The following is a 9303-nucleotide window of genomic DNA, read 5'->3' as shown; positions in this document are numbered from 1 at the left end:
GGAGTTGGATTGTTTTGTTTGATTGGACAATCAGATTGGATTTCCTCTAGAAGATGCTGTGTATTATCTCTGAAATCTACTTCTAAAATGTGAGATCTGATCTAATAATAGGATTACTCTCATACAATGTGATCTGAATTGAGGTTCCACAGTAGTAAAAAGCAAACCTGAAAAGCCCTGCTGGGGTGCCAGGTGATCTCAGAGGCACTCTACACAATAGACATATTTCTTTTTCAAGTTGCACCTGTGAGCAAAGGCTAGGTAACTTTTTTCCCTAAGAAGCACCTATAAGAATGCTTAGATCCACATTATTTATCTGCCAGGAGGCTCCTGTAACCATCATGAATAGTCTATTCTGAAAACAAAGTTTCTTGAGACTAGGAATGAGAAGAAGTGTATTAGTTTTTAATCTAGTGGTTGAATATTCCAAGAATATTAGAATATCTTGAGATTTGATTCCTGTTCTTAAAGGACATTTTAATTTATCCAATGCCTTTTCTGTTGAAAAGCCAGAATAGTCTCACTTTGGAAATAATTAACTGTTCTGTACTTCTTTTTCTTGATCTGTAAGTTATAATTTCACTGTTCTATTATACTATTATTTCTAATCAACATTATATATATAAATGTTCAAAAAAGAGATTGCATTTAATTTATACAGTGCAAGACAATTAGCAAAATTACTAATTCTGTCAGATATTAAGAATAATGAAAGCATTAAATGTACGGGGACACATACTTGTGCATGAAAGACACATATCTTGAAGTTGGTTTTTCTTTTCTCTTTCAAGCACAGTAGCAAATGTAGGAGACTGGTGAATTTTCATAGAATCATAGAATCATGGAATAATTTGGGTTGGAAGGGTCCTTAAAAATGACCTAGTTCTAACCCCCCGCCATGGGCAGGGACACCTTCCACTACACCAGGTGTCTCAAAGCGCCATCCTGCCTGGCCTTGAACACTGCCAGGGATGGGGCATCCACAGCTTCTCTGGGCAGCCTGTGCCAGTGCCTCAGCACTCTCACAGGGAAGAATTTCTTCCTAATATGTAATCCAAACCTACCCTCTTTCAGTTCAAAGCCATTCCCCCTTGTCCTATCACTACATGGCCTTCTAAAAAGTCCCTCTCCATCTGTCCTGTAGGCCCCCTTTAGGTACTGGAAAGCTGCTTTAAGGTCTCCCTGGAGCCTTCTCTTCTTCAGGCTGAACAACCTCTTTTTTTCTTACAGCACAGAATGTAGTTATGCAAATGAAGAGATTATATATAAGCACTATACTAGATTGCGGTAAACAAACTTTTATTGCAGTTGCAAACAGCAATATGAATGCTAATTAAATAGAGTTTATAGCCTGTTATTGCACAACAGCATATGTGCAATCCAAGAAAAACAGAGCAGAGACACAGCTATGTAGTGAACTGAGGGTGCAGCGTGGAGTAGCACGCGTTTGACAGCAGCACTGAATGAGGAGCACTTACGAGCAGCACTTAATCTGTTTCTAAAGTCTTAGAGCAAGAAGGGTGTAAGAAGTTTTTTTCTTCTGCACGTGTTCTGCCTGATACTTTGGTGTGCGTTCTGTTTGCATTGCTAATTGGTAAGAAAGGCATGTAAAAGCTCTGATTACAGCTTTAACCTTATTTATTTAAGGGGGAAAAAAAAAAAGGAAGAGAGATTATCTGGTTATACTTACACTGGCAAAAGTTCCTGGTAAAAGCCCTTCTAGTTTACATTAGTGGCTGAACAAACACTGCAGTCAAACTAATGCTTCTTCCAGAAGGAACTTAAATGAAGAATCACTGAATGGGTGACCCCTCTCAGCTGGCCACTTTGTTGCTTTAGGACATCACTGCCTCAGCAAAAAGGATGGCCAAAAGGCTATTTTACTGGCTCGAGAACTATTGCACTCAACATACCAGTAAGAACCAAGAATTAATTTTGTTTTAAATTAGCATACTGGATTTGAAACAGCAGGAGTTCAGGAGCTGATTCATGAACAATAGTTTGGCTGCAGCTAAAATTTCGGTCCAGGCTATCTCAGTGTGTTTACTGTCATTGTTCCCTTTATGCTGGGTGACATATATAGCAAAACTGAATAAAACAGCATTGGGTTTGGTAAAAGCCTGGAGTAGAGATTTTTCTGAAAGAAAACAACCTCCTAGTAAACCAAACCGCAAATCCCTGAGCAGTTAATCATGAGATTCACACTGATAAGTAATTCTTATGACATTGGCCATACTACTTATGCAAGTAGCCATTCACCAAAGTATTATTCTGTTGTTAGGAGACTTACTCTAATACACAGGTGTTGGCTTTTTTTCATGTGTGCTTGCTTGATCTATTCTAATTGGTTTTTGTCAGCCTGCAGAAATGAAAACATGTTTTTTGCTATGTGTTGAATAGTAGATGAGCATTTAGAAGATAGAAAAATGTTTACTGAAGTAAATATTGAATTAGTTTGTATAAAGTGCTTTGGAATACTCGTATGAAGTAAGAATTGTGTTAGTGTTTGTAAGCCATACTGAAATGTATCCAAAAGAAAACTTACTGTTTGCGATTCTGGCATCCAGTTAAAAACTAGTGCAGAGCACTTTGTAACTCATGAAAGGTTCTATGAAGCTAACAGAGCTAGGTACATGAATCATTTGCAGGACTCATTTTGCCGTTTTTTACATACAGCTCATTCAGAAATCGAAGAAAACTAGGGCTTACATAATAGATGCACATGAATTGTTCTATTTTTTGCTGTCTTTGTCGTTCAGGTGGGAATGAAAATTTTTGCTGCAGTTAGGCAGGACTAGTAGCAAGGGCTGGGCTTCAGGCCTGCACCCAAAAATGCTTTTCCTACTCCTAGAACATGACCAAATTGTCCTTCAGTTTCTCTAGCTAAATCTGGATGTCAGCAAATGAACAGGTGATCCTTCTGAGAGATGGCCCAACCCGGAAGCCAACACATTAAAGGTTAATTTGGAAAATACCAGATGACTTCTGCAACCTTCATCTGTATCTCTATGTAATTCTAAAATTAAGTTAATTTAGCGTAATATCAATGTCAAGCAGCACTTAAGCAAGCCATGCTTTAAAATTTTATTTGGGAGTCTGAAATATGTCCATCTCACTAAAACTACGTTGTTAGAAAAAAATAAAGAGACTGATGATGGTGTTCCTCTGCTATTGTCAGCTCTACAGTGAGTCAGTCATGGGGAAACATTGATTAATGTATGTTACTGTGAAACCTGCAACAACGGATTTAGAAGACGTATTTTTGTGGTGGATAATCCGAGTATCAGCTTAAAAAAATTCACGTGTCTTATTTTTCAGATTATTTTTTAATATTGGCATTGGTTAATATGACACTCAAAAATATTTTTTCTGTCTTCATTGACTCCTTATACAGGAACAGGCCACAGGCACTAGTCTAGGAATAAATAGCTTCAATATTCTTGGTTTTATAGTAACTTCTGGTTCAGGACTTTGTGAGCTGTGAATGAATAAAAAGATGCACACTGACTATATTAAAAAAAAAAAAAAGAAAAGAAAGGAAACAAAACAATTGAGTGAATTTTATTTGAATATTGCCCAAACAAAGCTGTAAAATCTCATCCTGAATTTGTTTTATTCTCAGGAAAAAATATTTAACTTACAGAAAAAAGACTAATTACCAAAGACCATGATCTGCTTTAATTCTTGAGGAGGAAATTGTTTAATGCTTTGCTCATTATCACTGTCTGAAATGTATTTTTCTTACAGTTTTGCTAGAATGTGCTCCACATAATCTTTTAGAATTAAGGCTGTGGCTAACAGGCTGTTTCTTCAGTATTTGTTGCCATGGAGCTGCCTCTGCCTATTGAATTCACCTGGGCGGTCTTCAGATGGCACACTGAAGTTGATTCAGTCTGTCACGAACGTGTGCCTTCAGCAACCACAGAATTTCATAAAGGCCGTCAGGAAGAGCAAGTCCTGCTCACATTTCCTGTTAAGGCATTGTTCTAAGTAAAGTTAAAGGTTCATTTTTTCATGGGATGCTTTGTGAGATCATTGATGGCCTGACATTCCCTCCTTGAAGGAACAATGCTTCGTCATTATTTTGTTTGCTGCCTTTTTCAGAAATATCCATTCAGGAAACTAATCCAAGAGCAAATGTGGACATGTTTCACCACGGCTTTTAGCAGGAGCAGTAGCTCCTGCGCTACCCAGCAGGGGTGGAACAGCATTGTTTGAGTTTTAATGTCCTGAGTGTCACAGGCTTGGATATCAATACATTAGCTGTTGGCTTTTAACAGATACGTCATTTTAAAAGTTGATCCTTTAGTATTAATTTTGTCAGTGTAATCCCATCATGCAAAAGTATTTTTTTTTAGAAATTTTATATTTATATATATATATACTATATATTTTAGAAAAGTCTATTTCAAGCTATTTTTTCTACAAAATAGGCAAGGGCAAAATTGAAGGGAAATTTGTTTTCTTAGCATCTAATGATATAAAGAAGCCATCCAGATTTGAGAAAATGTCATATAAAGTACTTGAGATTGCATTTTAAAATACATGGTTTCAAAATAATATTAAAGTAAATATTTAGCTACAAAATATAAAGAAAATATGACTGATGTGTGCCACACTTTTCTTCTTTGCACATGACTAGGAACAAAATGTTGCTACTCGGCTTCTGGCATTTTTTTCTACAGAAGTTGTATGGGATGCCATTGCGACATTAGTATGAAAAACTGTCTTCAGCACAAGCTCAGTTCTTAGGTTTTCGAAGGACACTTCAAGGACAGTTATTTTAATAAAATGTAGGGCAGCACAGAATCAGAAAGGAAGATGGCGAGGCCTTATGCACTGTTTCAGGTGGACAAATGTTTCAAAATTTTACTCTGGAAATAGGTAAGATGCCTTTGATGGCAATTAAACAACTGGCTAATACGGGACTTACATCACATTATTAATGTGACTGCTAATGTTTTATTTTTCAGAATCATTTTTCTTATGAAACCTGAAGGCTGCTAAAGCTTTATTGCAATCTGTTTGCTTATAAAATGAGAGCTTTAATTTTTGTGAAGACTGGGGGGCAGCTGAATAAAAGAGGCTTAGCAGTAAGGGAGAAAAGGGAGGAACAGACAAAAGCTTGAAGACTTGTCTTTCCTCACCCTCCTTTTGCTGCACAAACTCAAAGGACTTACCAAAAATTACTTTAAGCCAAACTGATGTTATTCTGCAGTAATGTTTTCAAAACTGACCCTGGTTGCAGTTTGATGTTTATAGCTAAGCTGCTTGAAGGGCTGGTGTGCTGCCAGGAAGGAATTCCTGCAACCCTGCTCTGAAGCTGCGGATTCCTGCCGTCTCCCCCTTCCCCTTTCACCCTGGCAGTTGCACTTCATGAACTTTGTGGTAAGATGGCCCATGGAGATAAAGCAGCAAAGAATTAACCCTATGGAAAGGTAATTAATGTTCTGCTACATTTTACTTTTAATTCTTGAATGGAGTCCCTCGTGCTTGGAGAAGCACAAGTAGTGAGCAATGGAGCATCAGGTTAGCCCAGCCAAGGCGAGGAGGGAGGGAAACGACTTCTGGCAAATGCTCGCTGTTAAAATCAACTCGATGGTAACATGGAGCTGTGCCATCAGCGATCTGCGCCTCAGATCTGTGCATGTATAAATTGGCAAAGAATCTGTAAACTCTTAGGCGTATTAACTCTGCCAATAAGCTTGGTAATGATGAGTTAACTGTCAACCACACTGATGGTTTTGCAATCCTCATACAGATTAGGGGTTGTCATTGTCTTTCCTTACACCATTTATTGTGAATGAAGTTTTGCTTTGGTGCCACAAATAAGTAATTGTTGGGTGGAAAAAAATCTATGTCTTCCCTAAAGCAGAGAAGCCCAAGCTGAGCACAGGGCTTAATGAAGGGTAGAGGAAAGGCCAACCTCAAGAAGCTGAGAATTGCTCGGATGCTGCCTTGGACACAGGCCGCATGGTCTATTAAAAGCTGTCTCTCATGTCAGTAACTCACATGAGCTGGGCATATTTGTGGCTGTAAGTGCTATAAAGCCTTTTTGTGCTCTTGTGATTCAAGTATTTAATAATGAGAGCAATAACGCTATAAATAGGAACACCATAGTTGGTAAGGTCTGGGGATACAAAAGGAGATATGTGGTCTCAGTTATGACAGGAGGGCAAAGAAAAAGGAAAGAAAGTATCAGCTAAAACCAGCAACTTCGGCAGAAGTGCTTTATCAAACATAAACTTTGTATACAACCCATAGACAACAAAACTGCCTCTCACAAAGTGAACAGCTTGCGAGCGGGAGCGTGCCTTTTTTGGTCACATTTTGCAAAGGGCTGAAAATATGTGCTTAGTAGGTGTTGTGGCTTTTGCAAGTATTGCGAGCCTTCCTGTGCATTAGGAATGTTTTTGCCAGTGTTTCTGTCTTGCTTATATCTTCCATCATGTAGAAACCCTGCTCCTTCCTATCCTGTCCCCCTAAAATACAACAATATCAATCAAGGCTTTGCTGCGTGGCACCTATATCCTAAAGAACAAAGCATAATAAGCAGGAGCTGGAAGAACGGATCTGTTCATTAAATCCAGCCAGGCGCTGTTGTGCTCTGATACAGACTGATAATAGATTCATAAGTGAGCTTGTCTGGAGCGGTTTTGTTCAGACTTGTCGTGTGAAAGATAAAAGTACAAAAATAAGAGGAATCTCTTGTTTGCATTTGTGACAGCCAGCTTCCAGTTTATCACTGGAGAAGAAGATGAACCGTGTCTCTTCTGAGATATTAAATCCAGGTAATCGAGTGAATTCTTGTTTTCACAATATTGAATTTCTGGCTACGATGCATTTTATGCAGGAGGTGGCACAGAGTAATACATGGGTCACACTTATTTTTTAACTGATATTCATAGAGAAATTTGCTGTATCAGGGCTTTAAACATATGCTCAATTAGAAGGATTTTAGTAGTTTCATAAAAGTCATTGTAAACTCACCGGCCTATATTTATTCAAGTTTTTAATGATCTCCCTTGCGCCTAAGTTACTAGCTTTTAGCTGCATTTGCACAAATATCAGCCAACTATCCTAGGCTTATTTTTGCACATTCAGGTAGTGGTTATAGGCTAAATCAACCCTGTACTCACTGTACATGTGTGCGAAGGTTAGGACACTGTACTGACACCACATCCTTATCTAGGTGGTAAAGAACAATTAAATATGCAAACTAATACAGTGCTCCTTGCTCTAAAAGAACATCTGATCTCTCACACAACAAAAAAAGCTATTTTTTTGATACCCAAATCAGGTTATCTTCTTTGCCAGCCTAGGGTTTCAGGGTTATTTTTTTTGAAAAAAAAACCAACCAAACAAAACAACTTATCTTTTTGTCTGGTCTTCTAACATGTACATGTTTAGAAAAAAATCAAATAAGCATGCACAACACCTCTCCATTGCAGATAAAACCGTACAAAAAAATGCAGCAGAGTGGTTTTCTGCCGAGAAGTGGTTAGGCATAGCAGGTTGTTTTCCCCTTGAGAAAGAACGAGCAATTTGGAATCTCTGCATATTTTTTTTACACATTGACCCTTATCCTGGAGCAGATGTGGCCAAAAACAGCATGCAGAGGGATGACTGCATGTGTATGTGTTCAGCTGAAGGATTTTCACTGCACATTTCAAGGTTAGAGAACTCTGTTCAATGGCTAAACAAAAGGAGTGAAAACAGGTTAAGATACTTATTTTGCTAGGCTAATCTTCTAGCCACTCATTACATCAAGGCAATGAATGATACTTGCTACTGAAATACAGTTAGAATATTTTTTTCTCAGCAAGAAAAATGAAATAAACTTACTAGAATTTGGAGGTGACTACTGGGGTATGTGGGTTCTTTTTAAAGAAAACCGTACAACACAACAGCTAAAATTTGACTACTTTTTTAAAGTCCCTTTTGTTTATTTGTGCTTTAAAATCTTCTTTCCTGAGTCCCTGCTTGCTTACGACCCTTCTATGTGTGTATATAAACAAGCAAAATCTTTACATTTTTTTATAAAGGAAAAAAGACAAAGTAATCATAAAAGATATAAGACTCAGCAAACATGAACTTCATTGGATATATTCAAGCTCTAATTTATGAGGGAGTAGAAACACCCTTTCAACACAAGATACACAATTTATGGTCTTAGAATCTGTAATGCTTCCAAATGATCTTTACTACTCTCAAAGCAGAATGGTATACTTCAGGGGGGAGAAAAAAAAAAAAAAAGTGATAAACTGAAAAATCCAGAGGGCAATATGAAGGACCATTGTTACACAATTAAATAACTTCCACTCCTTGCTCCCCATGACAGACAATAGGTGATCTCAGATGGATGCCTGAAAATTTACCAAGTAAATGTACTGAATCAGGGTAGATCAAGTGCCTTTTGTAGAGAATGATTTGAAACAGAAAGGTAAATGGTTCCAAAGCTATAAAGGTGTTAGAAGTCAAAGCCAACATCTTTCAGTAACACCTGCCCCCACTTAGCAATCATTAACAGGAATACTGTGTTTAGATTCTTTAGTAAATTTTTACTTAGATATGATCCTTCCTTAATTATTGTGATGGTCACAAAAAGTAATTCCATTAAAACAATCTAATTTGGAAATGACAAAGAAACAACTACTTCAAGACCTATATTAGCAGGTGAAGTATGCATTCTTCCCACCAAAAGTGTAAAGAGAAAGTATCTTTTTGGTTACAGCTGCTAAGAGAGTATCTGGAAGCAGTCCAGGCTCTAGCAACTTTATAGTTTCAAGATTATTCAGCATCTCTGTTGAACTACTTGAATGAAATGTAAGAACGTAAGAGAGATTCTCTTCACTTAAAATTAGGGTTCTGTTTTGCCACAGACAACAACTTTGACAAAATTCTAGAAATTATTTTTGCAGAATACCATGACAACTTTTCAAAATGAAATGAGAAACTTTTTGGAGAAGTGAAAGTTCTCAAGCATCTTCAAACATAGGAGCACTTCCACTTGCAGAGAAAGCCAGTGCCTTCACAAAAAATGGGTCGTTCCTGCAGGATATTTTCACTATACACTTGAGAAAATCCATAGGCGTAAGCTAATTAGAGGAAATTTATCGGCTGTTATGAAAAATGTGGTGAATTGGCCACACAACTGGGAGAAAGCTTGAAAGTACTTGAAACGGAACGGGCTTTGTGCTGGTTTCGGTTCGCTGGCTTCTGTGCCTGTATGTGACTATTACAGTACTCCTAGCACCGGCTGCCATTTTAAGTCTATACCATTAGGCCACCCAGAGTTTGCAG

Source organism: Falco cherrug, chromosome 4 (genome assembly GCF_023634085.1).
Source record: "Falco cherrug isolate bFalChe1 chromosome 4, bFalChe1.pri, whole genome shotgun sequence".
NCBI classification, from domain to species: Eukaryota; Metazoa; Chordata; class Aves; order Falconiformes; family Falconidae; genus Falco; species Falco cherrug.
This window is presented reverse-complemented; position numbering follows the sequence as displayed.